Raw genomic sequence first — 19,525 nt, 5'->3', positions numbered from 1 at the left:
TTATTATAAGTACCAAAAAAGAATAAAAATGTGTTTTGTATTGCTAAATACACTTAATCATAGGCTAAAAATCAGCACAGATGCCATCCTTGGAAAAGTAAACCCACAAAATCAAGGTAAAAAAAGAAAGTTAGTTGCTGTATGTTAAGGTGGCCATAGATGCAAAGATCCGCTTGTTTGGCGATGTTGCCAAACGAGCGGATCTTTCCCCGATATGCCATTAACAAACATGGCTATATCGGGGGCAATCTGATTGTTCGGCCGTACGGCCGAACGATCAGATTACGATGTGCCATGAGCTCCGGCGGGATCGGTCGGGTCAAAATCAAACCTGACCGGTCGACCAAACGACCGATCTCCGCCGGACGAAAGATGTCGGCACACGCCACACATGATCCGAAAATCGTACGAATCCTTGATTCGTACGATCGGATCTGTGTGTCTATGGTCACCTTTAATATTATGATTTTGTGTTGCCATTTTTGTCTTGTTGAAACACCCATTCAAGGACATTTTCTCTTTGGCATAAGGCAACATGACCTCTTCAAGTATTTTTATGTATTGAAACTGATCCATGAACCCTGGTATGCGATAAATAGGCCCAACTCCATAGTATGAGACACAGTCCCATATCATGATGCTTGTGCCACTATGCTTCACTGTCTTTACAGTGTACTGTGGCTTGAATTCAGTGTTTGGGGGTCATCTGACGAACTATATGCAGCTCTTGCATTCATCAGTCCACAAAATGTTGCATTGTTTGCATTGTTTCTCTTTAGGCCAGTCACTGTGTTCTCAGGCAAACTGTAACCTCTTCAGCACAAAACCTTTTTTCAGGTTTCATGGGACTTTGTAGTACTTCTTGCTGATAGCTTGGCTTGACATATGCGTCTTCTAATTGTAACATTATTCACAGGTAACTGTAGACCTTCTTTCATCTTCCTGGAGCTGAGCTTTGCCATTTTGGCTATTCTTCTATCCACTCAAATGGAAGTTTTCCTTTTTCTTCCATGTCGTTCAGATTTTGGTTGCCATTTAAAGCATTTGAGATAATTTTAGATGAGCAGTCTATGATTTTCTGCACTTCTTTATATGTTTTCGTCAAAGCACCCCGTTCTTCTAAACAATGTCAGGAACAACCCATTTTACTCAGATTTTGCACTAAATATAACCCGCATGCACAACATTTGCTGCCTTCCTTCCTTACATAAGGGGTGTAATTGACACCTGTTTTTTTCACAGTATGAATGACATCACTAATTGAACTGCTATTATTTGGAACATGACATTATTTTGAACAAGCCTCAATTAATGATTCAGTTACACAGAATCAGCAGCATGCATTTCATGACTGTTGAGTCTGTTGGTTTTCTATTACTCTACTACACCTACTAGTAAATAATTTGTCATGTAGAAATAGAATTTCTACCAAAAACAGTGATTGATCAGGTGAGTGATGTTGCTGCTATTATTCTGAACACAACTGTAGCTTTTGTTCTTGAATAAAACAAATGTAATTCCATAAAGCATTCAAATGTACTCCCTTGTTACCAAACTGCCATAGTAGCTTTTTTGGTGTATGTGCCCTTTGGAGAACCAAACTTTGTTCACAGTGCCCCTTAGCTTGTTCTCAGCGTCGAACACTGTTTAATTCAGAACTGGTTCAAAGAAGACATGTACATGTAACAACTGGTTTGTCAGATTAATTATTTTCAACCCCTTTGGATGTTGCTCCCAGTGGCCTCAAAGCAGGAGCTTATTTTTGAATTCCTGGCTTGGAGGCAAGTTTTGGTTGTATAAAAACCAGTTGTACTGCCAAACACAGCCTCAATGTAGGTTGACAATCCACATAGGGGCTACCAAATGGCCAATCACAGCACTTATTTGGCACCCCAAGAACATTTTTCATGCTTGTGTTGCTCCCCAACTCCTTTTTTTTCTGAATGTTGCTCAAGGGCTCAAAAGGTTAGGGATCCCCCTTAGAGTGTATTATACTGAAACATTACTAACAACAGAAACAATAAGAAGCCAAGCTTGTACAAATTCAAAATCTTTTATTCAGTAATTATGATGTCACATTTACATATAATTTACATGATACCTTACATCTTAAAAGTGGGTTCTTCTTACTTGTACTGGCTTTCGTTTTTATACCAACAGTGTCAAACATGGATGCAAGTGTTAATAAACTGTACTGATGGTCCAGTGGTGCGGCCACTCCGTGTCCGGCGCCATCTTGGATGCCTAGGACGCGCGCACCTCCACGTCATTTAAAGGCGCAGGCGCGCTGGCGTGATGACTCCAGCGCGCAGTGGATCAAATTTGAATTGTATAAAAGCTCATTAGGGCTGTGAGACCTTGCCCGTGATAGGATCTTGTTCCTGGTGCTTTGTTAGCGATTCTGATTTCTGATTCTGATTCTGGTTTTGACCCATGCCTGGCTTTACGATTATCCTGGCTTCTATATCTGACCCTTGCCTGAATATCGACTATACTTCTGCTGAACCCTCCTGTCTGATTGATTACCCAGTTTTGACCTTGGCCTGCCTGATTACGATTGACTTCTGCCTGCCCCGACCCGGCCTGTACTGACTACGATTCTGTTTCCTGTTTTGTACCGTATACGTTCGGCTCAAAATACTCTGCTACCTGCCGTGCCCCTTTGCCAGCCAGAACATCTTGCCTTGTACCCCTCGTTAAGTCCAGGTGGCACCCAAGTAAGCTGAGGGCTCCTCCCGAAGCCCAGCTGAGGTAATGGGCTTTCACTGGTCTGCGGCTGTTCTGGAAATGGTTCTCTGAACACAACCTTTAGGCTCTGTCAAAATAAGAAAAGAAACTGACAATTTTAAAGTTTGTGAGAACATTTTGAATATTTTGATTTCAGAACACATGACGGCATACAGACATAAATATTCAAAGACAACCTTTTTTAAAGGTCGCCAAATGATTGGATCGGCCTGATTTGGCCCAGCATGTAGGTGCCTACACTGAGCAATGATCAGTTCATAACAGAGCTCTAACTGCATCAAGGTGCCGATGTAGATCCCTCACCGGGATTTCGAAACCTGTCTGATAGATATCTGACTGATTTTTGGCCAGATATCTAATGAGTAGACCATTGACAAGGACCAAAACAGGGGCAGATAAGCTGCCAGCTCTTTTTGACTGTGTATAGGCAGCTTTGGTCTGATCATAAACGGTAGGATTCACTTGTTGGTGAAGTTATCAAACAACAACTGAAATGATTTACAATTTTTCAACACATTTATAAAATTGTGTTACAAATTAACAGCAAACCCTCCCAATGAACACATTGTGCCCAGTGACATCTTTCCCTAACGCAAGCCCTATTATAGAATTGATTTGTCACCCTTTGGACATTAGAGTGAATAGTAAGATGGATAGTATAACAATCTTGATTCCCAGCTTAATTGGTGGGTACCATTGTTAAGCAGTGGTAAGCTTGTCAAAAGAAATGCAAGACTAACAGGACATTTCTGGTATCGCTAGAAATTGGGAGAGGTGGAGAAATATACTGTAGAAATGCTTCCAACTGTCTTCTAAAGGCGAGAGAAAAGTTTGCTTAATTACCTGACAACTGCAAAGTCTATTAGCAGCAATAAGAAGTAGATATTGCAATCAATGACAACAAAGTACTGCACATCTAAGTGGAACTCAAAGTATTTTTGTATTACAAAAATGATGTAGCAGTTTGTTTATCTTACCTCACTTTATACAAAATGAGTATGCTCTAGCTATATGCAAGATTATATACTCAATAAAGGACACAAATTCCTTGCTAACAAGAACATTTTACTCCAGTCTAGTAACCCACAGCAGCAAATCAGCAGTTAACACTGACTTGTCTAGTGCTGTTAAAATGATAACTGAAATGTTATTAGAAAAATCCTTCAATCTTGCATCAAGCAATGACCATGATAGTTGCCTGTTTGACCAAGGATGTAGTTAGAATAATTTGATTTTGTCTCTCAACTGTAAAGTGGGGCCCAATTGGAAAGAATTCTAATCATTGCAATTAGGAAAAATGGTGCATAAGTGTTATTGCATGGATGTAGAATAAAAATGGAAAATAGCCATTATTAGTACTTTAACACGGCTGGAAGTTTAATACTGTAACAAAATATATTTAGCGTTAATATAAAACATCTATATATTTTCACAAGGCCAGACAAGAGGCCAACAGAGTTAAAAGCAGCATATTAGAAAATCTACAACTTAATCATGCAAAGGTACTTATCACCACAGCAAGCCCTTTGGACACAAAAAGTAATAAAGCATCTAATAAAAGCCACAGTAGGAATCTTCACCTGAATGACAGTACCTTGTATAGTTATGCTGCTATTTACTGAACTTTAAATATTCTGAAGGCCTTATTTCCCTAATATCTCTCTTGACTGGTCATTGCATACTGTTATTAAAAACTGACAAAAGATCAAGGGGAATTATAAATAACTTTTATAAATAACAGTTTTACTAGAATGGGAGTCCAAGAAAAACAGAACAAAGCAATCTGTAAACTTCTGATTAAGTACCACCAACAAAACACAAAAATTACTTTCATAATTGAAGAAAATTACATATTTTCTGTTAGCTACAAATTATTCCTCTGACACATGAGAATTATGTGAACAAGCAGCTCAATAAAAAATGACATACAGAAGATTATGTTTACCAAATATTGGGTGCTAGTGTCTGGAATATGGAAATGCCGGCAGCTCTGGGGAAATCGACTGAGAAGAACTTTAATAAGGCTCTGATACCACTGAACACTCATTGATACATGGCTGGATTTTCAGTAGCGGCACCCCATGGCCGCCTGGTCCCATGGCCGGCATCTTCTGTTGCACACGCCACCCTGCCGCCGCCGGCATTACATGGTCCTAGCGCCGGCTGTGCAATGTGCAAGCGAGCGCATTTTCAATCACCGGAGCGCTGTGGGGGCTTTGAGTCCCCAGTGCTCCTGTGGGAAATTGTGCAAATTTTTGCTGCCCTAGGCATTGCACTGCATTGATAAAAGAAAATTCTGTAAGAGATGGATAATAACAGTTAACTGTAATCATGGGTGAAAGAGTGTGAATATTGCAGAAAAGGATCCTACTCTCTGGTGCCACATGAATACTACATGCAAATATAGGGCCTTTGGATAAAGTAGCAGTTACTAGGACTACACAATGCCAACCCATATGAATTGCAAAAAAAAAGTATACCATGACGATACATAAGCATAACCCTTTATACATATTAAGCTCAATGTTAACAGCTTGTGCTAAACATTTTTTTTGCGTGTTGATTTAACCAAGAAATGCCATAGCTTTGGTCACCACAGTCACTGTCCAACTTTCTACTTTTATGAAGTAACGGTGGTATGTCTTTCATTTCCCAGAAACATCTGAGTACTGGGTTGTTTTCTGAAAAAAGATTTTTAGTGAAGCAGTTGTATGAAATTAAATCAAATGTGAAAAACTGCCTGTGCAAAAATTTGGATACATGTAACTGCTCAATACTGATCACTGGCAACACCAAATTGGTTGGATTATTTTGTTAATCCTTGAACTTCATAGGCAGGTGTGTCCAATCAGGAGAAAAGGTATTTAAGGTGGCCAATTGCAAGGTGTGCTTCTGTTTGACTCTACTCTGAAGAGTGACAGCACGGGATCCTCAAAGCAACTCTCAAAAGATCTGAAAACAAAGATTGTTCAGTATCATGGTTTAGGGGAAGGCTACAAAAGCTATATCAGAGGTTTAAACTGTCAGTTTCAACTGTAAACAATATAATCAGGAAATTGAAGGCCACAGGCACAGTTGCTGTAAAACCCATGTCTGGCAGGCCAAGAAAAATACAGTGCCATAGGCCTAGGACTGTAAGAATGGTTACAGACAACCCAAAGATCACCTTCAAAGACCTGCAAGAACATCTTGCTGCAGATGGTGTACCTGTACATCATTCTACAATTCAGTGTAATTTGCACAAAGAACTTCTGTATGGCAGGGTGATGAGTAAGAAGCCCTTTCTGCACTCACGCCATAAACAGAGTCGCTTGTTGTGTGCAAAAACTCATTTAGACAAACCACAGTCATTTTGGAACATAGTGCTTTGGACTGATGAGACAAAAATTTAGTTATTTGGTCACAACAAAAATCTTTTGGCGGAGGAAGAACATCGAATTCCATGAAAAACACCTGCTACCTATTGTCAAATTTGGTGGAGGTTCCATCATGCTGTGGGGCTAGTTTAGAGACTGATGCTCCTGGTTAAAGTTGAGGGTTGGATGAATTCAACCAAACATCAAAAAATTCTTCAGGATAATGTTCAAGCATCAGTCACAAAGTTGAAGTTACGCAGGGGTTGGATATTCCAACAAGACATTGATCCTAAACACACTTGGAAATCTACAAAGGCATTTATGCAGAGGGAGAAGTATAATATTCTGGAATGGCTGTCACAGTCCACCGACTTGAATATCATAGAAAATCTATGGGATGATTAGAAGCAGGCTTTCCATGCTCGGCAGCCATCAAATTTAACTTAACTGGAGAGATTTTGTATGGACAAATGGTCAAACATACCACCATCCGGAATCCAGACACTCAAAGGCTATAGGAGGCATCTAGAGGCTGTTACATTTGCAAAAGGAGGCTCAACTAAGTATTGATTTGGGGTGCCCAAATGTTTGCACCTGTCTAATTTTGTTATGATGCATATTGCATATTTTCTATTAATCCAATAAACTTTGTCACTGCTGAAATACTATTATTTCCATAAGGCAAGTTATATATTAAAAGGAAGTTGCTACTTTGAAAGCTCAGCCAATGATAAACAAAACTCCAAAGAATTAAGAGGGGTTCCCAAACTTTTTCATATGACTGTAACTGCCCCACTTGTACATAGAAATGCAACTATACAGAGACCTTTTATTACCACACTGTTTAAAGAATAATCCTTGATGAATCAATCCCTGAAGGTTTTCAGGTTTAACAAGTTTACCCTCCAACTGTTATATTCCCTTCCTTCAGATTTCATCTCAAATTCTAACCTTTCACATAGCGCTGATGGTAATGTTCCTGCAGTAAATTGCACTCGTTTTTCTTGAGTGTTATGAAGGTAGCTGCAGATGGACACTCCTGTGACTGAGATCTGTATATGCAAAGAAAATAAAAATTAAAAAAAAGTTAGGGAGCCTTTCATAAGCATATACTCATAAAATACATAATACAAAGAATGCAAAAAGACATACAGTACAGGTAATGTTCTATCAGCAATAAACACAACATACAATATTACAGCAAATATATTGAAACCCAAGTAGCAGAGTAGCAAGTGTGCATGAAGCAAACATATGTAAAACATGACTATGATAGCAGCAGTAAAGGATCTGACAACAAGTTCCACCATATGTTATTAAATCACCATGTTCTGTAATTGGTAAATGCCCCCTCATAATGAAAATGCATTTTGTAATTTTTAAGTGGTATGTACAAAAAGGTGCCTAGTGTATGTCAGTGTCATAGAGAGTGCTTTGTCCTTTGACATATAAAAGAATAGTTAACAAATAGGAGCAGGGCACTGAGGGGCCTCCTGCATTGTTTCACAATGTGAACATTTTTTAAAAAGACTGTATTTCCTTTTTAGGTTGTATTCAGTGTTAAATGACCCTGTTATCAAAATAGAAAATCTGCAGAACAGTATAGTACGGTCATGGAAAAAAAAATCCTATAATTTTTAAACACCGAGAGACCTTTGCATGGTACTGTACATCAGTTTTGCAAACCCATTCTATAAGAATAAAGCATTGGTTAAAGGATGGCACAAAGAATAGTGGTTAATAGTACATCCATTGAAAATGACAAGCTGTTTTGTTCTACTACACTGGACAGCTGTAAAAACCAACAGAAAGTCTTCCTGGTGCAGTGTAGCAAACTGGGAGTGCTACTGAAAAGCCAACATTTTATGCTTTTAGTAGTCTTTACTAGATACATAAGGCCTGTTTTTTTATCAAAGATTAATCTCAGGTTTATTATTATTTACTCAGAAAGTTATTAATTATTAAGTGAGAATTATATATGCTAGATTTACAAAGAAATAGAAAGGAATGCTTTGTAACAAATTTTGCAAGTTTCTAAAAATTTTAAGATTCTGATGTTTTGAGAAGTTCCTGGCATAATTGAACATTGTTAAGTAACAATACTAATAATGCATGTCTCCCTTCAAATTGAGGGGGAAATAAATAGCAATCCTTGCAGAGCATACTGGAAGCAGTTGGGCCCACTGTCCTTTGAGGCTCTGCTTTGTCCCACTGTCCTCCATCATACTACTACCAAGAATTAGAGGTCAATTACTATCTCCAAAAATCAGCCATCTGGTCGGTGACAAGGATCTATATCACTCAAAGCTTAGCATTTTATAGCAGTGCTCTACATATATCACACAATAATTTACGTTCACACATACAATCTTCTGGTCTTCCTATTTATCTGCAGATAGATTTGTTAGCAGCTTACATACATGAGTGTTCAAAGTGCTGTGATACAGGCTAAAACCCAAATGCTAAAAAACTGATTTAAGTGTGCTATATGCAGGGAAACACCAATGCATTGAGCATGCTATTAAGCAGAGTAGGGGGTTATGTAATTAAAGTCAGCATCAGCAATCAAATGTGTACAGTATATTCGTACAGGTGAGCACTGAATGTTACTTGCTGAATGGTCACTACGTGGCACAAGTGCACTTTTAAACTTTGCTAATTTTATTAACACAATGGGATCCAAAGAGCAAAGTGAACCAGGTCTAGTAACCCCTAGAAATCAATCAGATGCTTGTTTTTATACAAATGAACACCAAATACCACCTGCTAATTGCTTAATGTTGGGTGATAGAGACAGCTTTACTCCTGCTATTACATTAACCCCAAAAGCACTGTATAAAGTTTACTTTGAAATATATGGCAGAAGAGGGCTTATTTAGAATAATCACAGTTTTAAGGCGAATCTGCAACAAAATTTTGTCTGAAAGAATACAAATTGCACTACAGCCAGTAGCAATATATTACAATGTTAAAAGAAGGTAGTCAGGCACCGAAGGAGTTAAATATTTATTTTGATTTACAGCATTGCCAAGCACCCTTTTATAATTTAGCCCTGTATATTCATTATACCTTCAAATATGTTACCTGAGCGAGTGCTGTAGTTTCTCTGCAACTTTATCCTCAAATGCTCCCAGCTGATGGTACTCCTTCTGCACAAATGTCTGTAACTTATCTTCTTCTAGTTGACAGCCCTGAACCAGTAAAAAAAAGTCAAAAGAATGTTTCAGTTAATTTCAAGTTTCTTCGGGCGACTTCGGAAAACGAAGCACTCCGAGTGCCATCCCGCCGGCAATTTTCATTCTAGTCGGTGGAAGGCAGTTCGGGGAGAATATTCGCCCCGAAGAAAAGATCGCCAGGCAACTAATCTCCCTGAATCTGACCGTGTGTCTCTGCCCTTAATGAGCTTTTATCAGCTGGCTTGCAACATTCTTTCAGTAGTTAGCGCAAGGAGTGCAGTGAATGTATAGCATATAATTGCAGTGCTCTACATATATCACACAATAATTTACGTTCACACATACAATCTTCTGGTCTTCCTATTTATCTGCAGATAGATTTGTTAGCAGCTCCTGTGTCAATAAAGATATTGGACTCTGAGCACCTACATTTCCAAAAAAAGTACACACAGTCTAGAAAAAACAAACAATTTAAGAGAAGTAATGGAGTTAGCTTTCTAGATAATGGGTTTCTGGATAACAGATCCATTACCTGTATTAATATACCTCTCAATCATGGGGACTGTACACATGTGTGTGTGTGTGTGCATCCCATCCTGATGCCAATAAGCCAGTGAAAATTGTGTTTGAAACAATTTCTTCAGAAACAATTAATATATTGTTTTTATGAGTGTTAAAGCACAGTGTTTTCCGCTGTACAGTTCCTAGTTGCACAGGCTACCATTTAGAAGCAACCAAAAGCATAGAGGGCATTGCACTGCAAATTAGTCACAGCAAACATTATTCCACTTACTGGCGTCACCTTACTCTGTAAACACTTAACTTTACCTCTAGTACCTTGAACCCGTCTCCTGCTAAGAATCAATGTGGTAAAGAAAACCTTAACTGAAGAACACTAAAAAGTCCTCTGCCAACAGATTCAATATTAGCTAATTAGTAAGTGTTATTGACATAATGGTCAATAGAAGCAGAAAGCACAAGGAAATATTTTCCCTGTCTAAACAGAATCATTTTCAGTAAAACATAGTGAAGCACATTTGTCAATATTCAAAATTGTGTTTTCTCTGGGATTAGAGAAAATCTCATTTTAAAAAAATGGTTCACGGTTTTCAGAAACTCCTTTAAAATTAGACTGAAAACCTTTGGCAAATAAAGCGGTAGGATTTCTAAAGAAGTCAATAGGAAGTGTCTACGAAGCATTCAAGAAAGCTTATATTTAAATATATTTAAAAATATTGAAAAAATATTGAATAAATATTGAAAAATACCAATTCTGTGCATATCAAAGGCCAAGATTTGGAAATGACGGCAAAATAAAAATGTTATCTTTTTTTTTTAACGCTTGCAGAGCTCAGAAACTGCCCGAATCAGTGTAATAATTCTTTCTGACTTAGTAGCAGTATTTATTCTCTTATAACAAACACTGATAAAGTTTAATTTAAAACTAAGTATCAGTTCAAGGCTCAAGTAGCTTAGCTGATACCGAGAAGTTACATGGTTATTACCACAGTGCCAGTACAGGTTTTATAATTGAAATTTTTAAAAATGATTTCATTTTTCTCTGTAGTAATAAAAAAATACCTCCCAACATTTTGGAAAAAGAAAGAGGGGCAACAAACAATTGTTTCTTTTCTTATCTGAAATTGTTACAAATGTATCTAAATGCACCTGCCATGTAATCTGGGAATTCTGCCAAAAGCAAATTAAGTTTTTAGAAACTTTGTATCTTTTTCTGGCTGTTCAGTGCAGGAGATCAAAGAAAAAGTCGGGAGATTTCAGTAACTATCCAAGACTGCGGGTTGAGCCGTCAAAATCGTTACTGTCCTGCAAAAAAACGGGACAGTTGGGAGGTATGAAAAACAGTACCTTTCACTTAATCGAAACCATAGATGCATAAATTCATATTGGAAAAAGGGCATTTCATCTCTTACCTATGCATATCAAACATTCATTTTTCCATGCTATTGCAATGTATTTGAAAACATTGTGTATTAAATAAAATTTTAATTACCACTGTATACTTTATAATATGTTTGGTGGCAATAAAACTAGGGGCAAACCAAAATCCAAACTGCCATGTGAATCATGGAAGTTTACAGCACTCTACAGTCTAAGCCAACATGTGTCAGATGACACAATATGTTTTGGATTTCCTACATATGACATACATTTAGGGGCACATTTACTAAGCTCGAGTGAAGGATTCGAAGTTAAGAAACTTTAAATTTCGAAGTTTTTTTTGGGTACTTCGACCATCGAATAGGCTACCTCGACCTTCGACTACGACTTTGAATCAAACTAAAAATCGTTCGACTATTCAACCATTCGATAGTCGAAGTACTGTCTCTTTAAAAAAAACTTTGACTACCTACTTCGGCACTTTAAACCTACTGAGCATCAATGTTAGCCTATGGGGACCTTCGCCATAAGCTTTCTAAGCTTTTTTTTGTTCGAAGGTAAAATCCTTCAATCGATGGATTAAACGATTTTTCCTTTGATCGAAGTATTTGCGGTAAATCCTTCGATTAACCCTCGATATTCGACCCTTAGTAAATGTGCCCCAATATCTGTCATTTGGATGAATTGTCACTTTCAATTTGATAATGCTTTTGCCAAAAAGTATATGCTTTCTGCTTACATTTTCTGTTTCCTGGATGGCATATATTGGTTTTATTTTTGCCATTTGATATTACACTGAAAATTGTATGTAAATCCAGCTATTGTGTATTTTGTAGAGATAATAAGTAAAAGTAATACAGTCATACCACTCTGTATATTTGAACTAGAGTGCAGTTTATTCATTCTTATGATATGCTGTTGCATTCCTGCTTTGAAATCAGGATGGGTTTTTTTGCCCCTCTGGAGAGGTTTCCAGATCAGCTAGCAGTGAGGAAGCTTTTACGTGAAGACAGACAAAAAGGTCAAACTTAATGGACCTACTCAGTGATCTATGGAACTATGAACCAAAACCTTTCTTTCTTCAACCAAGACTATAGCCATTCTTCATAATCTTCAACTGTTTTTCTTAAATTGCAAATGGCACATGCAATATTTCTGAAAAAATAACATTGGGTGGCCTCGCCTTAAAGGGATCCTGTCATCGGAAAACATGTTTTTTTCAAAACACATCAGTTAATAGTGCTACTCCAGCAGAATTCTGCACTGAAATCCATTTCTCAAAAGAGCAAATAGTTTTTTTTTATATTCAATTTTGAAATCTGACATGGGGCTAGACATTTTGTCAATTTCCCAGCTTGTGCCTGCACTTTAGGAGGGAAATGCTTTCTGGCAGGCTGCTGTTTTTCCTTCTCAATGTAACTGAATGTATCTCAGTGAGACATGGGTTTTTACTATTGGGTGTTGTTCTTAGATTACCAGGCAGCTGTTATCTTGTGTTAGGGAGCTGCTATCTGGTTACCTTCCCATTGTTGTTTTGTTTGGCTGCTGGGGGAGGGAGGGGGTGATATCACTCCAACTTGCAGTACAGCAGTAAAGAGTGATTGAAGTTTATCAGAGCACAAGTCACATGACTTGGGGCAGCTGGGAAATTGAAAATATGTCTTGCCCCATGTTCAAAACTTAATATAAAAAAATCTGTTTGCTCTTTTGAGAAATGGATTTCAGTGAATAATTCTGCTGGAGCACTATTACCTGATTCATTTTGAAAAAAGTTTTTTTCCCATGACAGTATCCCTTTAAGCTGAGATCCTTGAACTCACGCTTCATGATCCTCCACTTACTAAGAATGTTGTTATTAGTGCCAATATGTACAAGATCTGGGTCATGGCCAGCCCCACCCAACCAACCACATGTCAAACCCTGCCACCAAGGAGACAGCAAACTGTGTGGTTACAGCGATCTAAACAGATTACCCTAATTATTTTCCTAAAAACGGAGTCCACAAACTAGACCTGGCTCTAGTCTTCTACGTATAGCCACTAGAGAAACTGGTATCCTGGCTGTTAGGAAGATGATGCCCATTAAAGTGATACTGACACAAAAAAAAATTATTTTCAAAATATGAATCTACATTAAAAGTTACCTATAGGTCATGTTGATAGTTTTCCACTGATTCCTGCTGCACAAATATGGCAGCTCCCTTATAGAGGAACATGGGGGTAAGAAAGGTAATGTAAAAGCATTTGGCAAATACTTCTATGGCAAAATTATAAATCGTATGCCAAGGCAATATTTTGATCAATATAAAAAAAGGTTATATCCTCACACAATCTGGTAAATTGATGAGATATACAAACTTCAGATTAGTATCACTCTCTCCTTTCTTGAGCCCTTTAAATCTTGCTCAGTAAGCATGGGACTCCTCTCATATCCACAGCACCACAAAGAAGACTATTGATTACAAGTGTCTTAAACATTGTTTTTCCATCTAATTTGCACTGGAGCTAGCCCATGTGGTATTGCCATTAGTCATCTCTTATCTAAATATTTTACTCGTTGTCATACACCTGACACTCCCATTGTGAACCAGATGAACTGAAAACGTCATTCATTTCCTAACAACAGATTTCACAAGGAAGGCAATAAGATCTGGATAAATCTGCCAAAGAGATTCATAGGTGAAAGAAGCTTTTTTTTCCAGGCCCTATTCGCTTTATTTAAAGAACAACTAAACCCTCCACCAAATCTCAGCTCCCCGTACACTTGCCTCCATATAGTGATCCAAATTACAGAATAATCCCTTATACGGAAGACCCCATGTTCCAAGCACTCTGGACAATAGATCCTACACCTATATTGCATGTACAAAAGGTTAATATTAATTAGTATAGAGCAGAATAACAAATTGGAGGGACCTAATAGATTTCCCTAATTCATCCAGTACATACAATGTTTTCTTAGGGCTCTTACCCACAATTTCCTGTGCATCTAAGGTCCCCTGTGACCTCCCACCCAACCTGTGGGCCCCCCTATTCCCACCACAGTCGCAGATACTGCCCTCTCTCTCGTTCCATCACTGGGCAAACTTTCAGTATGTTTAAATGTAACAGAAAAATGTGCTAATCTTGTAACAAGGCAAAGATATGACAATGGGGACTGTATTAGTGTAGAACCTTTTCCTGTACAAATAACAAATAGAGCTTGTCACAGTCTGTCAAAGGGACAATCCGCTGTTCCCTATTTGTATTTGTACTGCTATCTATACTTGTATAGTATTTTAGGCTCATATTATTCACTGGATGAAAGCGGAAGTTCACCTTTAGCTAAATATGACAAAAAAATCCCATACAAATGAATACAAAGCAGTGAAGCTGCCCTCTGATGGACTATGGTGAATTCTAGTTCTATTTCACCATTTAATGAATATACCCTCAAAGGAGAACCGAAGCATAACTAAAGAAGTATCTAGAATTGTTGTACATTATGTTTTGGGCTTCTGTACCAGCCCAAGGCAACCACAGCCCTTTAGCAGGGAAGATCTGTTTCTCCAAATATGCCCCAGTAGCTCCCCATATTTATTATGCTGATTCACTGCACATGCTCTGTGCTGCTGCCACTCAGGGCCGGATTTTGAGCGTTGGCACTCCTAGGCCCGGTCCTAGCACCTGCTGCCTGCACACACACCCTGCAAACGCACATGTCAGAGCACTGGGGAGCTGCGCTTCTCCAGTGCTCCTCAGCAAGCATGGCAATCCTAATATTTTGCTGCCCTAGGTCTGGGTCTTTGTGGCCTTGACACAAATCCGGTCCTGCTGCCACTTACTGATCTTAGGGACTGACTCAAAATATACAGTACACATAGAATATAAATGTCACACTATAAGGTTGAATAGTAATTAATACAGATAATTACTACATGACAGAAACCAGAGCAAGTAGCATCAGAATTTAATAATTAGCCCTGTAGCATCATCTTATATTCCAGGCCAACCTCATTTTCTGCTTGATAATTTGCAACAGTCCCTAAGCTTAGCTTCTCAACAGCTGCTCAGAGTCCTCTGAGCATGTAAGTGTCGCCGACACTTTCCAAGATGGTGACCCCCTGTGACAAGTTTGAAGTCCTGGATCATTGCTGCTATTGACAAGCTGAAACTTTAGGCTGGTTCAATAAGTTCAGTATATAAAATATGGCATTTTTTTTCGAGTTTAGTTCTCCTTAAAGTATTTTATAAAAATCAGTATCCAGCTTTAGCACCTAAAACAGTCTGACTTCCCAGGTAGCACTCACAAAGCAATAATGCATTCTTAATAGTAACATTAATGCAGCACTTGATAGACATTGCTGATCATTCATCTCCACATGCCCTACTAAAGCTGCCAATCTAAGTACTTTACCATGCACAGGTCACTTAGGTGAGTTTTAGTAACAGAAAATCCAGCAAAATGTTTCTGAAGTGTACAAAGGACCTGGGGTAAATGGAAGAATGATTTGTGGGGAAATAGGTGTTTACCATTAGAGCAAAATGGTTCTTTATCACAAGGGAGTTGAATGATTGACCTGGTAAGTGATTGCTCAATATTGTAGTGGCCCTACTCAGACAGCCTTTTTGGTACAAACGGCAATGTGGCCAGCCTGTTCTCTAAATGTAATTCACATTTTATAAAGCTTTATTACAAGTAAATATATTTCCAGTAGCTCCTACCATGTAACAATGTTTTTTTTTATTTCTGAGAACAATGCACACACAATATATGGATTTATTATCACCACTTAGCTGGTATACAAATAAAAAGGTTGTATTGCTGGATGGTAACAAGAAAAATGTTGTATTCTTAATAAGTCACTTATTAATTTGCATTCGATTCAGCTTCCTTCTCTATGAAAACACAAAGCAGCCTTTCAAGAAGGCACATATGCACTCAGTGAGAGATGCATTCTGAGGTCAATAGCGATGAGCGAATCTGTCCCGTTTCACTAAAATATTTGCGAAACTGTTAAAAACTTTTTTTGTCGCAGCAAATTTTTCAGAGTGGATTTTTGAAGCAGTTTTGTGGAAAAATTTACAGATAATGAAATGCAAACCTAAACCATAGGTTTAGAAACAGTACAGGTATGGGATCTGTTATTCGGAAACCCGTTATCCAGAAAACTCTGAATTACGGAAAGGCCGCCTCCCATAGACTTAATTATAATTAATCCAAATGTTTAAAAATTATTTCCTTTTTCTCTGTAATAATAAAACAGTACCTTGTACTTGTTCCAAACTAAGATATAGTTAATCATTACTGGAAGCAAAACCAGCCTATTGGGTTTATTTAATATTTACATGATTTTCTAGTAGACGTAAAGGAATTGTTTAGTGTATAATAAAAATGGATAAATCTGAGCTGAATGCTGAGGATCAATTGCAAACTCACTGAACAGTTATGTACCGTCTGAATAACAGGTCCCATACCTGTATTAAAAACTAGAGTCCAAAATGCATTGCCGTTATAGGCATAGCTATAATTTAAATACATTCAAAGAAGAAAAAGAATAGCAAGTGAATAAAAACCACTCCTCTTTAGTGAAAAATCCACCAGCACAGGGGTACTGTACTGTATATGTGAGGATCACATCACCATAATGACTTAAATTTTCAATAATAGTAAAATCTGAAAACACAGATGTATGCGAATTGCGCTTCAGTGAAACATACCCTGGCCCGTGAATTTTTTACATAAAAGGATACAAATAAGAGATTTTATTCACTTTGGAGCATTTTAGAAATTGCCACCCCCAGCAAAAATGACTTTCATTGTCCTTTGAGTTGCACATCCATAGATCTGCAGTTTTCTAAACTGAAAGTCAAATAATGTCAAATTCACAACACTTTCTTACAACTATTTATTCTGTGATAAATGTTTGAGATACAAGCTCTCCTTTTCCCATGTGTTGAAGGAAATCTCCACTCACAAGTCTTGTTTTAATTAAAAAGATTAATTAAATGTAAAGCAGACATTTCCTTTCTTTCTCAATTGCTAGCCTCACTTTTCATAAACTGCCATCATTATTATTTGCCACGTAAAAATATTTGTTCCAAATCAACACCAGGAGAGCAAAATAACAGTAAATGCTTCAGTAAATGAGTTTCAGACAAAGTGCTAGTCAGTATAAGGGGGGAATTCAGGATTGATGATGCCTAATTGTTGGGCCATTTCAAAAGCAGGGTTCAGTGCACCATTTAAGGACTGTTTAATAAAGGTCAAATTTTAGTGGTTTTAGAAACCAAATGTTACTCTATTTCTCCAAAGCCACGAAGGCCATAAAAATTATTAAAACATTTGAGTATAAAAAGTATGATCGAAAAATAATACGCTAAAGGATGCCCAAAGGATACAAAAAAAATCTAGCAAAAAATATTCAAAAATCTATATTAGAGTTTTTTGTTGTTTTTACACTTAATACATCTTGAATTTTAGGGGGTTATTTATCAAAGCCCGAATTTATCTCAACATTTTCTGCTACAAATCCGCTCTGTTTTTTTACTCTTATTTATTATTACATTTTCCCTGAAAATTTGCTTTGCAGGAAAAAATCTGATTTTCAAGATTTTTTCCATCTGATTTTCACGATTTTTTCAAAATTTTCACCCGAACACTCTGAAAACTTTGGGGTATTGCACGAAACCCAGCGCACATAAAAAAATCATTGGGGCTTCTCCCAATGACTTATTTGCAACCTCGACAGGTCTGAGATGCCGGATTTTCATATTTGGACTTTTCCATCCTCAGGGTTTAATAAATTCAGAAAAATTCGTAATTTTTCGTGATTTTTGCATTCAGAGTTTAGCAAATAACCCCCTAAAAGAAATACAGAAAAAACACAAATTATTAGGGATTCATGTAAAAAAACTGAATGTTATATAGGTCCCATAGTGTAATGTAAACAGGAATATTCTAAAACAGTTTTTTGCAGTTGTTCTTACAGATATTTGCAATTTAAAATAGTATTTGTTTATACTTTATACTGTTTTCCTCCAGGTCTGTTATTCAGCTGACTTCTGCAACTGGGGAAACAACTATTTTTCCATCATATGCTCTTTTTTGTTTGTTTTTACCCCTAAAGGTAGAATGGTCTGTCTCCTGTGCAATTCCTTCCCACAGTCGTTAGTAAAAAAAAAAATCACACATTGCAATCAAAAATCATAACTTTTTAAATTTTTAATAAAAAGCTATAACTGTTAGGGGCATATTTATCAAGGCTCGAATTTCTAAACGTCGAAATTCGAATTCAAAAAGTACAACTGAAATTAAGTCGAAGTTTGTTTTGGTCCGTTTTGATTGAATAGGTCCGTATTCGGCCGAATTCGAATTGTTCAAATCTAAGGAATAGCGCATTCGATTTAAATTTTTCCCCCCAAAAAAATTTTGGTTTTCAAAGTCCACCAATTGACTCCATATAGGTTCTAGGAGGTCCCTATAGGCTAAAACAGCAATTCGCCAGGTTTTAGATGGCGAATGGTCAAAGTCGAATTTTAAAAGAGACAGTACATGATAAATTTCGATATTCAAATTTTTTTCAAATTCAAATTGAATTTGGATTATTCCCTAGTTGAAGTACACAAAAAATAACTCGAAATTCTAATTTATTTCATTCGAAAATTCACCTCGATCTTTGATAAATCCACCCCTTAGTAGGCAAGCCTGAGGAGAAATTACTTTTGTTTATAGTGATAAAATAAAACCTTCTGAATAAAAATTATAAAACGTGAGGAAAAAAAAAAAGAGGGAAAAAATACTCTGCTGGACTTTACATACACAGAAGCAGCAAAAAAGTAATTAAACCTTAGCAAACATGCTCCCAATTGGGTTGTTTGTATAAACATGTGGTAAGTGTTATATGTCACAGCACTGGTATTTAATAACAAAGCTATTATATTAAGTTTTCAGGGTCAGAAGCATTAAGTGGTCACACAGCTGAAGCGGGGTCAAAGAGGGGAGGCAGGAGCCAAAGAAAGTAAAGTCCTCAAACAATAGATGACTGATTTCGCTAAGGGTTAGTCCACACAAGGAGATTCATGAAGATTTAGTCGCCTGGCAACTAATCGCCTCTATTTCTGGGCGACTATCTCCCCAAACTGCCTTTGCGTGTCTTCCCATCTGCTATAATGAAAAGTCGCTTGCGCTAACGCGGCGATTTGTTTGCTTTAGCGCAGGCGACTTTTCATTTTATAGGGATTGGAAGACAAGCAATTGCAGTTCGGGGAGATTGTCGCCCAGAAGAAGAGGCGATTAGTCGCCAGGCGACTAAATCTCCCCGAATCTCGTGTGGACAAACCCTAAATAGAGTAAAAACACTGCTTG

The sequence above is a fragment of the Xenopus laevis genome, chromosome 4S (genome assembly GCF_017654675.1).
Source record: "Xenopus laevis strain J_2021 chromosome 4S, Xenopus_laevis_v10.1, whole genome shotgun sequence".
Classification (NCBI taxonomy): Eukaryota; Metazoa; Chordata; class Amphibia; order Anura; family Pipidae; genus Xenopus; species Xenopus laevis.
The sequence above is the reverse complement of the archived record's forward strand: the minus strand, read 5'-3'. Positions refer to the sequence as shown.